General features: G+C 35.1%; 1 pseudogene; it reads left to right on the top strand.

Annotated features, from left to right (window-relative positions):
- Positions 1–8,644: 8,644 nt before the first annotated feature.
- On the top strand, positions 8,645–9,127 carry LOC148780667 (subtilisin-like protease 4 pseudogene; annotated as a pseudogene).
- Positions 9,128–13,047: the final 3,920 nt, after the last annotated feature.

Genomic DNA, 13,047 nt, shown 5'->3' with positions numbered 1-13,047 from the left:
AACCAAATAAAAAATAAAAACATACCTAAACTACCCTCCCGTACTTTTACTTTACACATGACTCTCTCTCCTCTATCCCACCAAAATAGCGGGCTCCAGCACCATGTAAATGCGATCTGGTAGTAGCACTCCAGTACTGTGTAAAGTTCAGTCCAGTAGTAAGGCTCCGGCACTATGTAAAATGCGGTCATGCAGTAGGGCTCTGACACTGTGTAACGTACGGTCCGGCGGTTGCAAACGGTGATCCGGCAATTGCAAAGGGTGGTCCGATACTTGTGCTCTCCGGCAATGTGATTGTGCACACCAGCAATGTGCTGCGCTCCGGCAATGTGATTGTGCAAACTAGAAATGTGCTACTGGGTCCAAAAGTCAATGTTAAATCTGTCCAAAATGTTTTTTGTGTACAGAAAGAGCATTTCCATCTAAAAAAAATGAACTTTTTCCCTTGGGGGAATTTGTATAGAAAGTTTGTTTTGGGAAAAAAAGTAAGAGAAAAAATTAGGTTGAGAGTAAATTGCATAAAAAGTGTCTGTCTTGCTGGTTTTTTATAAAATTCCCTAAAGAAAAACCATAAACAATTTCTATGTAGATTATTGTTGCCATAAAAGGGTGAATTCACAGTTTCTAAGTCTGATTCATTTTCTATATCATGATTGATCCACTTACTAAATTGAGGTAAGGTTTTCACAACTAAAGGATCGCCATCCTAAGGGATTCATCTCTAACGTGCCAAGGCTCCTCATTTGGCCTTTTTGTTCTGTTGGAGGTAAATTGTCAATGAAAATATGCATGTTTTTTATTTTTTCCTTTTTTTTTTTTGTAAATTTGTTCTTTTATTTTTACATTTTGCTTTATAGCATTATTTCAAATCTTGCAAGAAGATTTGGAATTAATCTAACATTCATCATTTTATTATTATTATTGTTTCAAAATTCGGTGAGTCGGCTTTGAATCGCTAAGGTGATTTTCTCTTTTTTTTTCCATATATTTTCATTTATCACTGGGATGACTCCCAATGACCAAAATCTGCAAGCTGATTGGGCAATCGGTGATTTGACCCTGATCATAGGGTGCTCAAGTCGGCCCCAAATTCTCTTTGTAGAGCACTCTGTGCTAATATGCATATTGTTCATGAAAAGTATTTACATTAATTTGTTGGGCAAGCTTTCTATACTTCCCCTACAGTATAAAACTTATATACTTCCCCTTATCCAATCCTCCATTCTAAATGGAGGATTAAGAGTGCCCTAATCACAATGTCACATCTCTACACTATTTTATTTTTTATTTTTTCTATAAACTATTTTGGCACCAAATTTGTACATTCATTCTTCTATTAAACTCGCACCAACAAAAAATATAAAAAAAATTATTTTCAATGAAATAAAATGACCAAAATACCTCTGAAAATTTCAAGGGGTGTTTTGGTCATTATATTTTGTCAAAAATTTATTTTTAATATTTTTTATAGGTGCGCCCCAATGAGGAGATGGCACGTACCAAATTTGATATTCGTAAAATTTGTATAAAAAACTAAAAATAAAATACTTTGAGACGTCGGATCTAAGATCAAACGGTAAGTGGCTCTCTTGATCAAAATTGGACGGCTGGATGGTAGGAGAAACATAAAACTTTTATGCTGTAGGGGAAATATATAAACTTTTCTTTAATTTTTTTAGTTTACTTTAATCCAGTAGGCCCCAAACTCTTATTTTCATGAAGTTTCTCTTTTCTTTTCTTGTTTTTTTCCTTTTTTTTTTTTTTGGCTTATTCTCTATTTTAAATTCTCTCAACAGTGCATTGTATTGATTGTGTACTTTGTAGATGCATGATATCTAAAGTTGTTTTCAATAACTTAATGGTACTTAAAAAAAAAAAAATTTAAAAATACACGTACATCTAGTGTTCCTAATTTATACTATTTTTTTTGGCTGATATTTGTGTTAAATGAACAATGAGGCTACTGTCGTTACATGTTCTTTGTTGTTTCCACCCATGTTTTTGATATTCCTACCAAAAATAGGGGTGGAAATATAAAAAAGGAATACCATGAGAAATGAAGCCATATAAAAAAGCAATGCTATGAAAAATGAAGCCATTACGAAATTTATGATTTTGTAGGAAATTTTATGATAAAACATCATTCACCATGATACAGTATGCTATCAAATAATTTGTATTCTCAGTGAACATAGTTGTATTAATCTCTCTAATAATATTACTCCAATGGAGTTATTTTCAAAAAATATGAAATATTAGATTTTTCTTGTACTCGACCTGAATTTTGTATCAAAAATTTAATAAGATGGATTCCTTGTTGAAATCTATACAACCACTATAGTTTTTACTTTCTATCCTCGAATTACATAAAAAAAAATTTTAATGGATCTAATGGTATAAATTTTTACCTATTCTGATTACTCTTTTAGCTATATTTCATATACTTAAAATGTAGAATCACAGATGCACCTCAAAAATCTATCAAAAATGTTGTTTAAAGTTGAAAAAACTCTCTAATCGATCATCTCGACAGCGAGATGTATGAATATGAAAAAAAAAAAAAAAATCCCGGAAATAGTGCATCTTGCAACACATTATCTACACCATCCATTTTTAAGATTTTCATATATTTATAGATCTACTTGATTTTAACCATATTTGGATTTTAAAATTTCCTAATTAGGTATAAAATATATTTTAAGATAATACTAAGAATTTTTTACAAAGAAATTATATTTTATGATAAAATTTTAAAGTGCGTCTTAATTGGATTGTTTAAGGTTGCCACCTTATAAAAACCGCACCCTTCTTATATTCCACAATGTAATAGTACATAAACAAAGGATTAACTTATGGTAGAATTCTAATCAGTTTTATATATCCATTTTATTCTTCAAATATGTATAAAGTATTAGAAATCAGATGCTATAAATTCTCCAGGCGAAGAGTATTAGCTCTTGTATTATGAATGATTAATATTGGAAATAAATTAAGAGAAAAGTATACAATGAGACCATTTATCTTTGGTATAAAGTTGTCATAATTAATCGTCCCAATTAGATGTAAAATTAGATGGCTGCATTTATTCCATTGACCAAGCTCAAAGTTCAAAACAACTTTTTTCGAACTTTGTGAGGCACCCAAAATATCCGATTTGATATCGGATTATAAATAATTGTGACCTCCTTGTACCAAATGTCCGAAATTTTCAAAAAAGTCGATATAATAATTTGATTGGAAAATAGCAAAGAAAAGAACATAATTCTTTTTTTTTATTAACACCTAAAATACACCTCTTCAAGTACAACTTTCATGTATATGAAAATAAAACACACAAGCCCCTATTTATAGAGCTTATAACCGCCCTACTATTTGGTTATCGAAGAGTCCATTGGGCTACCACTACCGCTTTTGTCTAGCTGTTTTACCACCACCTTAGTCAAGGAAGAATCTAGAGAGAGAGTGAGATAAGATGGCGGTAAAGAAGTGACGAGTCTTCAAGGAAATAGAGAGAGAAGCGGTGATTAGAAAAAGAGAGACAAATTACTTTTTTTTCTTCTTTTTTTAACATCCCCCTTAATTTGTCACTCTCATTAAATCTCTGAACTGGATGAACTTCTCAGTTGAAATTGCCTTCAAGAAAATGTCTGTAAGCTTATCATTTGTGTTGATGAATATTGGCTCGATTTCTCCTTTTTCAGTCAGCTCCCCGATGACATGATATCGTATTTCTATATGCTTCGATCGGCAATGAAATGTTGGATTTTTTGTCGTTACAATGGCTGACATGTTGTCGTAGAAAATAGTTGCAAGTATGATAAAATTCTTTTGAGCCACACAGCTTTACATGCTACATTTGTTGCTGAGATGTATTCCACCTCTGATGACAATAGAGCCACAATATTTTGCTTTCCTAATGACCACAATATCACTTTTGTACATAGGCAAAATATATAGCCAGAAGGGCTTTTTCAATCATCAATAGAACCTGCCCAATTATTATCAGAAAACCCAATAAGATTAGTATTATTTTCAAAATATATTTGATATCGTGTTTCTTTGTTCCCTGGATATATCTTAAAATCTTTTTTGCTGCTGTAAAATGTAGTTTGCTTGGTTCATTCATGAACCTGGAATAAATTCTAATTGTATGCGCAATATCTAGCCTTGTATTAGTCAGATAAATTAAAGATCCAACCAAGCTTCGATAAATCGATGCATCAATTTTTTTTGCATCATCATATTTTGACAATTTTTCATTCAATGCCATTGGAGTACTCACTAGCTTTGCAATTTGCATTCTGAATCTTTTCAAGAGATCCTCAACATATTTTTCTTGAGTGATAAATATTTCTCCATCTGACTATTCTACTTGGATTCTAAAAAAATATTTCATAATTCCCAAATCAGTCATTTCATATTCTTTCATCATAGCTTTCTTAAATTCTTCTATCATTTTTTTATCTGTACCAATATAAATCAAATAATCCACATAAAGGCATACAATTAGGAAGGAATTTTCACTTCCCTTTTTCACATAAAGTGAAGGTTCACTTGGGCTCCTTTCAAATCCATTTTTTAGAATATATTTATCAATTTGCTATTCCAGGCTCTTGGAGCTTATGTTAATCCATAAAATACTTTTTGCAGTTTATAAACTTTTTCTTCATTTCCTTTTTCAATAAAACCCAATAGTTGTTCAACATAAACTTTTTCTTCAAGTTCCCCATTCAAAAAGCAGATTTTACATAGAACTGAAAAACTAAAATTTTTAATTGGGCAACTATGGCAAAAACAGTTTGAATGGTTTCCATTATGGCAACAGGGGCAAAAGTTTCATTAAAAGCTATTCCAGGTTGCTATGAATAACATTTTGCCACCGGTTGAGCTTTATGCTTTTGAATGAACCCATCTTCATTATATTTGGTTTTGTAAATCCAGTTCAAACCAATTATTTCTTTCCCTTTTGGGTGATCTACTAATTCCCATATATTATTTTTCTTTATAAAAAAAATTTCTTCATTCATGGCATTTAACTAAATTTTTTCTTTAGTTGCATCTTCAAAATTTTGTTGTTCTCTTGAAAAGAAAGCAACATCACATGATTCATAACTATCTTATCGTGGACTTTCTTGATTGGGACTTGAAGGGCATGGATCTGGACTTTTATTTGAAACATCATTTTCTAAAATTTTTGTTTTTTGACCAGAGTTTTCATTTCAGTTCCATTCACTTTTCTCATCAAAAATAACATCCCTGGAAATTACTAATTTATTTGGTTTTGGATTATAAAGACGATAAGCTTTTGAAACTTTACTGTATCCAACAAAGGTATATTTTTTACCTTTTTCATCAAATTTTTCTTTGTCTTGAGAGGCATTTTTTCCATAAGCAATACATCCAAAAACTCTGAAATAATTTACATTTGGTTTTCTTTTATACCATGTCTCAAAAGGTGTTTTATTTTGGAAAGATTTCGTAGGAAACCTATTCAGAATATAAACAGCAGTTTAAAAAACTTCAGCCCAAAATTTATTAAGAAGATTCTTACCTTTCAACATACTCCGAGCCATTTCAACTATTGTTATGTTTCTTCTCTTTGCTACTCCATTTTGTTGTGGAGTATGTTGTCAACTCTCTTTTGATTCCATTCTTTTTACAAAAAATCCAAAATTCTTTTGATGTAAGTTCTCCTCCTCGGTCTGTTCTCAAGGTTTTTAATGGAAAACCACTTTAGTTTTCTGCATCAGCTTTAAACTGAGTAAAAACTAAAAATGCTTTTGATTTTTTAGCCAAGAAATATAGCCACAGTATTCTGATGTAATCATTGACAATTAAAAGAAAATATCTTCTTGTATTAAAAATTTATGTTTGAGTCGGTCCGCATATGTCTCGATGGACCAGTTCTAATGGAGCTCTTGCTCTTCAATATGACTTTGAAAATGGCAATTTATGTAGCTTTCCATAGATATACCCTTCACATATTTTTATTTCTTCATTTATTGATGGTAATCCAATTTCCTTACCTTTCTGATTCATCAATTTCAAACTTTGAAAATTTAAATGTCCAAATCTTAAATGCCACACGTAAGATTCAATATTTTTATAACTCAATGCATAATTTTCACATGACGGCGTTACCATAGGAAAAACCTTATTTGGGGTCTTTTTCACCTTGACTATATAGCCTGTTTATTTTTCTTATAAAAAATCACACATTCATCTCATCAATTGACCAACACTCAAGAGATTTTGAATCAAGCCAAGAACATAAAGAACATCATAAATTAATTCCGGATTATTTCCTTTTGGTTTTACTTTAATTACTCATTTTCTTTCAACATTTTGGAGCTTCCTATCACTGAGCTTGATTTGAGAAGTGACTTTTTCATCTATCTCAACAAACTACTTCGATTTTCTGTCATACGGTTGCTACAACCACTATCCAAATACCAAATATCATGTGAATTCTGTTGAACATGCATGCATGAATAAAACATATGGCCTGTATTATTATTTTTCTAAGGAAAATGTACTTCATTTTTTTGTATTTCATTTTTCTGTTGAAACCAACAATCTCTTTGAGAATGATTGGGGTTTCTACGCTTTTGACATTTATATCGGCAATCCCTGGATTCATGCCCTGATTTTTTTTCAAATAATATAGCAAGATTCAGATTTTCCTTTTCCATTTGGATTTTTATGGCTGTTGAAATTAATTCTTCCTCTTCCTTGGCCTCTGGAAAAAATTTGTCTTCCACAACCTCTTTGATAATTTTGAAATGTCTCCCTTTCTTTATTTTCTTCAATATTTTTCTTTTCTGAAATTGTCATTTTCTACTGAAAAGCTTGTTCCAAATTCTGGCTTGAAAATCTGTTCAATGTTTACTCATGTGGTTCAAAAGACCCACTTAATTCTTGGAATGAAAATTTAGATAAATAGTTTGACTCTTCTATGGCAATTACAACATGGTCGAACTTTACCGGCAAGCTTCTAAAAAAATTTTGGATTACTTTTTTATCAGGAATATCATCTCCATAACATCTAATCTGATTTATTATTCTAGCAACTCTAGTAAAAAGATTTTGTACGGCTTCACTATCTTTCATCATCAAATTTTGTCCCTAAAAATTTTTGAGTTTGATAGAAATGACTTTTTCAGATCCTTGAAATTCATTTTTCAAAATATCCCAAGCTTCTTTTGAATTTGAAGCAATTTTTATTCTAGGAAAGATCGATTTACTTACAGCTTGGTGGATGAAGAGAAGAGCTTTTGCATCTTGCTCTTTATTTTCCTTGAATTCATTTTGCTTTGCATGCAACTCCGAATCAAGTGCTACTGCATCTTCTGGTACTACATAACCTTCTTCAACAATATCCCATAGATCTTGTGAGATAAAGAGAGTCTTTATTTGGAGACTCCATGAGTCCTAATCTTCTCCATCTAAGATGGGTATTAAATTTTGAGTATAATTTATACGTGAGCTTGATGCCATAGGTAAAGTAGTCTTTTAGGAAGCACAAATCTAAGATCTGATACCAAATGTTAGAAATTTACGAAAGCGTTGATAAAATAATTTGATCATAAAATAGCAAAGAAAAGAACATAAATTTTTTTTTTATTAACACCCAAAATATATCTCTTCAAAGAAAACTTTCATATATATGAAAATAAAACACACACGCGCCTATTTATAGAGCTTATAACCACCCTACTATTTGTGGTTATCGAAGAGTCCATTGGACTACCACTACCGCCTTTGTCAGGCGGTTTTACCACTGCCTTAGTTGAGGAAAAATCTAGAGAGAGAGATAAGATGGCGGTAGAGAGGTGATGAGTCTTCAAGGAGGCAGAGAGAGAGAAAGTGATTAGAGAGAGAGGCAGTGATAACACCAAAGGTAAATAGTTTCATTGTATACAATCCCAACATTAAGGCAGTTCACCTTACGGTATTACTTGGTCCCCCAGTGAAGATGAACATGCTTCCTTTTCTTCTATGCTCAATCTTTCCTGTTCTTCTATGCTCAATCTTTAAACAGTTTCTTCGGACTGTTAGTTTTAAATCCTCAATCACAGTCGCAATCTTCTTGCTTTGCTAGATAGAAAAGAATGGGCCAGAGGAATGGAGCAGGAGCACTTAAGAGAACCACATCCATCTTCTTTCTCCTGAGTGCCATGGCATTGGTTCATAGGTTCGGCTTTGCATTCACCTCGCGACTGCTCCGTCCCTCCGCTTTGACGGAAGATAGTGAGCCGAGTACATACATTGTCCACGTGAGGCCACCGGAGCTCGGAGTCCAGAGCTTGATGGACAGAGAAAGCTATTACATGTCGTTCTTGCCATCACCCTCACCAAGAGCTCCTCGACTGATGAGAGAATGATCTATGCATACAGTGAAGTGATCAATGGCTTCGCTGCGAGGCTTAGCCCCAAAGAAGTCGAGACCATGAAGGCAAAAGATGGGGTTTCTCCATGCTTACCCGGATCACCTGTTACAACCTCAAACCACATACACGCCTAAGTTCCTCCGGCTAAACCCTAAGAGTGGTGTATGGACTCAAACTGGGTTTGGCACTGGAACCATCATAGGCCTTTGGACAGCGGCATATGGCCGGTGCACCCGTCGCTGAATACGGCAGGCATGCCGCCTCCACCAAAGAAATGGAATGGTAAGTGCTTCTTTGACGCGTCTTACTGCACCAACAAGGTTATCGGCACCAGGGCCTACAACGGTGGCAGTCCGTACAGCCAGCTAAACCCAAGAGACGAAATAGGCCACGGCACGCACACGACTACCACTGCAGCCGGCGGTTTGTCCCCAGAGCTCAGGTGTTTGGCAATGCTCAGGGCACAGCCACTGGCATTGCTCCCAGGCATTGACATATTGGCGGGGTTCGATCAGGCAGTTCAGGATGGTGTTGACGTGATCTCAGTCTCTCTGGGTGGTGATAGATCTGAACCATTCATCAATGATCCACTGGCGATGGGTGCATTTCTTGCCATGAGAAAGGGTATCTTTGTGTCCTGCGTTGCCGGAAACAGCGGGCCGGGTCATTGCTCTATAATAAATGAGGCACCGTGGTTCCTAAGTGTGGTTCCTAAGTGTGGTGGCAAGCACAGTTGATCGAGTCATCAGGGCAAACACGAAGCTTGGCAACGGCGACACATTCATGGGCGAGTCCGGTTACCAGGCCAAGGGCTTTGGGCCAACTCCTCTCCCTCTGGTGTAACCGGGCGCCAACGGTGACCCTATGTCAGCTATTTGTGCTGCAGGTCAACCAAATGAAGACGAAGTCGCGAGCATGGTGGTACTCTGTGATGGTGGCGGTCGAAGCAACGTAAAAAAGGGCATGGCTGTCTTGAAAGCTGGAGGCATAGTTCATGAACGATGAAAGAGAAGCCCTACCTGTACTTGCCGAGCCGCCCGTGTTGCCGGCTTCTGAAATCAGGTTTGAAGATGGTGATAAGATAAAGGCCTGCATAAACTCGATCAAGAATCCCGAAGCTCTTAAAGGGCATTGTGTTCGGCGACATTGCCGCCCAAGAGGTGGCCCCATTCTCGTCGAGAGGGCCTAGCTCAGAGTCTCCCGGGATACTGAAGCCCTAGCCTTGACATCCTAGCTGCCTGGTCCCCTATTGCACGCATTTCGGATGTCCCCGGTGATAAAAGAAGAGCGAAGTTCAACATGATCTCGGGTACATCCATGTCGAACCCATACCTTAGCAGCCTGGCCGCTGTGCTCAAGAGTGCGTACCCCAAGTGGTCCCCGGCGGCCATAAATCGGCCATGATGACCACGGCTTATGTGCTCAACACTAAAGGGGAAGCCCATAACCAATGAAACCCATGGCCCGGCCCGCCATTGGTGCCGTCCATGTCAACATCACTATTGCAGCACATCCCGGCCTAGTTTACGACCTCACCGCTGTGGAGCAGGAAGTACAAGTCATTGCTGGGAGCACTGCCCATTGCTCCAATGAGACCACCATCTTAGAGGGAGAATTGAACTACCCATCTTTTTCTGTTACTTTCAAATCAGAGGGGCCTTCTTCTTTCAGCTTTAAAAGCACAGTGACCAATGTTAAGGATGCAAAGTCTTCATACCATGTGGAGGTAGCTCAACCTGATGGGGTGAATATGGAGGCTAACCCTAATAATCTTGACTTCACTAAGATGAATGAGAAGAAAAGCTTTCAAGTTGTTTTCACTCTTAAGATCTCTATCCTCTCTGACCTCTCCATCTCTCAGGGGCACATAAAGTGGATTTCAGCGTCTAAATACGAAGTGAGGAGTCCCATCTCTGTCCTAATGCATCCACCCTCTCAAAGATAGAGAAAAGAAAATGTTGTCCATGACTTTATTGGGTTCATCAATGTTCATATTTATAGTCTCCCCTCTTCTCTCCCCACCCCAATTTGTTTGCTTCTTATTAGGAATGCATTTTTTTTTTTTTTTAAATTGTAGTTCATAATGAATAAGAGCAAAGTGTCACAAGTTGTTTTTCCATGGTGCAATTTGAAAATTAAATTTCAAATATTTTTACGGTTTTTCTGGTCCATTAGTAATTGCTAATGGATTGGATGGAGAAGTCTTATGACTATAGCTTATCTACTATCATAATATACTTGAGAATTGAGATGGCTGAAAATTAAGCTTGGAATAAATTTAGCAAAAAAATTTCATTTACCATATAGATACCACATAATCATCATCTACTAATTTTTTATGTATAGATATCTACTAATTTATATATATATATATATATATATATATATATATATATATATATATATATATATATATATATATATATATATATATATCTTCAAGCTGTACTTCAACAGGTGTAGGTCTCTTATAATATGGCAAAGCTATGATTGGTTTCCATGTTTTACCATAGGCGATTATGTTTATATCAATAGGTGTAGTATCCATAAAAGCAGATTCTTGATTTTGTATGGTATCTTCTATAACTGGTTCCACTTCTTGGAGCATCATTGTTTCATGCTCTGGTATTTTTGCTTTTCTCTTATCTGAAGATTCTGATAAAGGAACAGGTATATTGAGTATAGGAATACTGAGTTTGGGAGAAGGAATTCCTCTAATATCTATGTCACACCCCAAGAATTTACAATACTGTTATTCCTGAGATGTGACAGACAAAACGTATATACATCTATTGATAGGACAAATTTACAGTGGCGAGGTCTTACAAAGTAATAAAAGAAAGCTAGCACAACAACAATATCTTCAAGGTTGATCTTGACTAGCACTCAAAATGAATCCGCAGTTATCCTGAAAAAATGTTTACCATAGTTTGATGAGTTTGGCTACTCAGTAAGTGATCATCATAATCCTAAAAATAATCATGATTGAAAGATATCAATATTTTCCAAAATGATATCTATTAACAAAAATGCATCAACAGTTTCACTTTCAATAAATGCATAATTAAGTATAATCCGAGTAATTGAAATGCTTATAACACTTTTAACGGCAATGCATAATTCAAAGGATTTCACAAAATACCCTACTGGCGTCCCAAGTAGGTCACCTATATACCCCATCAGCGTCCTGATGGGTCCACTTAATCCCTATCGGCGTCCCAGATAGGTCCACTTAATCCCTGCAGGTCCACTTATACCTCACCGGCGTACCGGATGAGTCCACTTAATCCCTACCGGCGTCCCAGATAGGTCCACTTATACCTCACCGGCGAACCGGATGAGTCCACTTGCATACTTAAATTATTTCTAAATCTCTTTAAACATTCGAAAGCAGCAATATCATGTACTCAACACATCACTGAAATCATTAATATGAATTTCACTTAAACCATTAATAACAGTCACTCTCTATAACATTTCAAAAATAACCAATCAAATATTTTGGGCTCAAATTTAGAAAGGTAGCAGTTTGTAAAGGCATTCTAGCATAATTGCCAATTTAATATGTATAGAAAAACTCTTATAGAAATTCAAGAATACGGAATTATCACAATTTATGGGATATCAATCCACAAATAAACATTTCGCAACAATACTATAATCAATTGCAAAAATGTCAATTTTTAAATAATAAGGCAGTCATTTGCACATGAATTTTATAATGTCTAAATATTCAAAACAGTAGAAAGAAATATCACAATTTTACTAAAAGCAGAAATATCACATTTATTTCTAACAATAGACAAGAAAAATAAATAAATTTATTTTTCTAATTTACAGCATTCAAAATTTCTAACATAGATAAAATATCACAATTTTTATTAAAAAGATTATTTTTCAAGATAATGAGGTCACGTGCGCATAAAATTTATCGTGCCTAAAATTCATGATAATAAGCAGAAATAATTATTTCATTTTATTTTTAAAAAGAATGGATTATTTTTCGAGACAATGAGGTCACTTACACACAAAACTTATAAAATAAAGATCCTAGATGGAAATATCACTATTTATTAAAAACAGACTATTTTTCAGGAATACGATGTCACTTACCTAAAATATTTAAGAAGGAGCTTCCGATAAGAATTCGGCTAGAGAGAGAGATAAGAGAATCTTTAAATGGCACAAATTGTCTACTTGAACGAGGATAAAAAAGGATAGAGAGGACTGATTCAAGAAAGGGAGAGAGAGAGGGCGAGATTGTAGAGAGAGAGAGAGAGATCTTAAATGGAATTTCAAGTGAGAGACCAGTTTTATTGTGCAATTTCTCTGTGTATTTCTTTGGGGGGCAGAGCTAAGAGGGTGGATATTCTTCGAGCAGGCTTGATCTTCGAGAAGAGTACGGGCAAAATACAAACAGCCAAGGGTTTCGATGAGAGAGAGAGAGAGATTTCGTTTTGGGGTAGGCTTTAGAGAGAGAGAAGGTCCTAGTACACATAAAGTAGTTACAGAAACCATAATAGGGCTAGGGTTTTAAATGTTTAGAGAGAGAAAAGGACGAATAAAAATAAAACACCTTAATGCAAGGTGTTGATTAAAGAAGTGTTGTTGTAAAACTTTAAGGTGGTGGACCTAAAGTCCACTCAAGTAAAATTGA

Source organism: Amborella trichopoda, chromosome 9 (genome assembly GCF_054954075.1).
Source record: "Amborella trichopoda isolate Santa Cruz 75 chromosome 9, AtrichopodaSantaCruz75HAP2 v2.0, whole genome shotgun sequence".
Taxonomy (NCBI): domain Eukaryota; kingdom Viridiplantae; phylum Streptophyta; class Magnoliopsida; order Amborellales; family Amborellaceae; genus Amborella; species Amborella trichopoda.
Note: the sequence above shows the minus strand (reverse complement) of the source record. Positions and strands in the feature narration are given on the sequence as shown.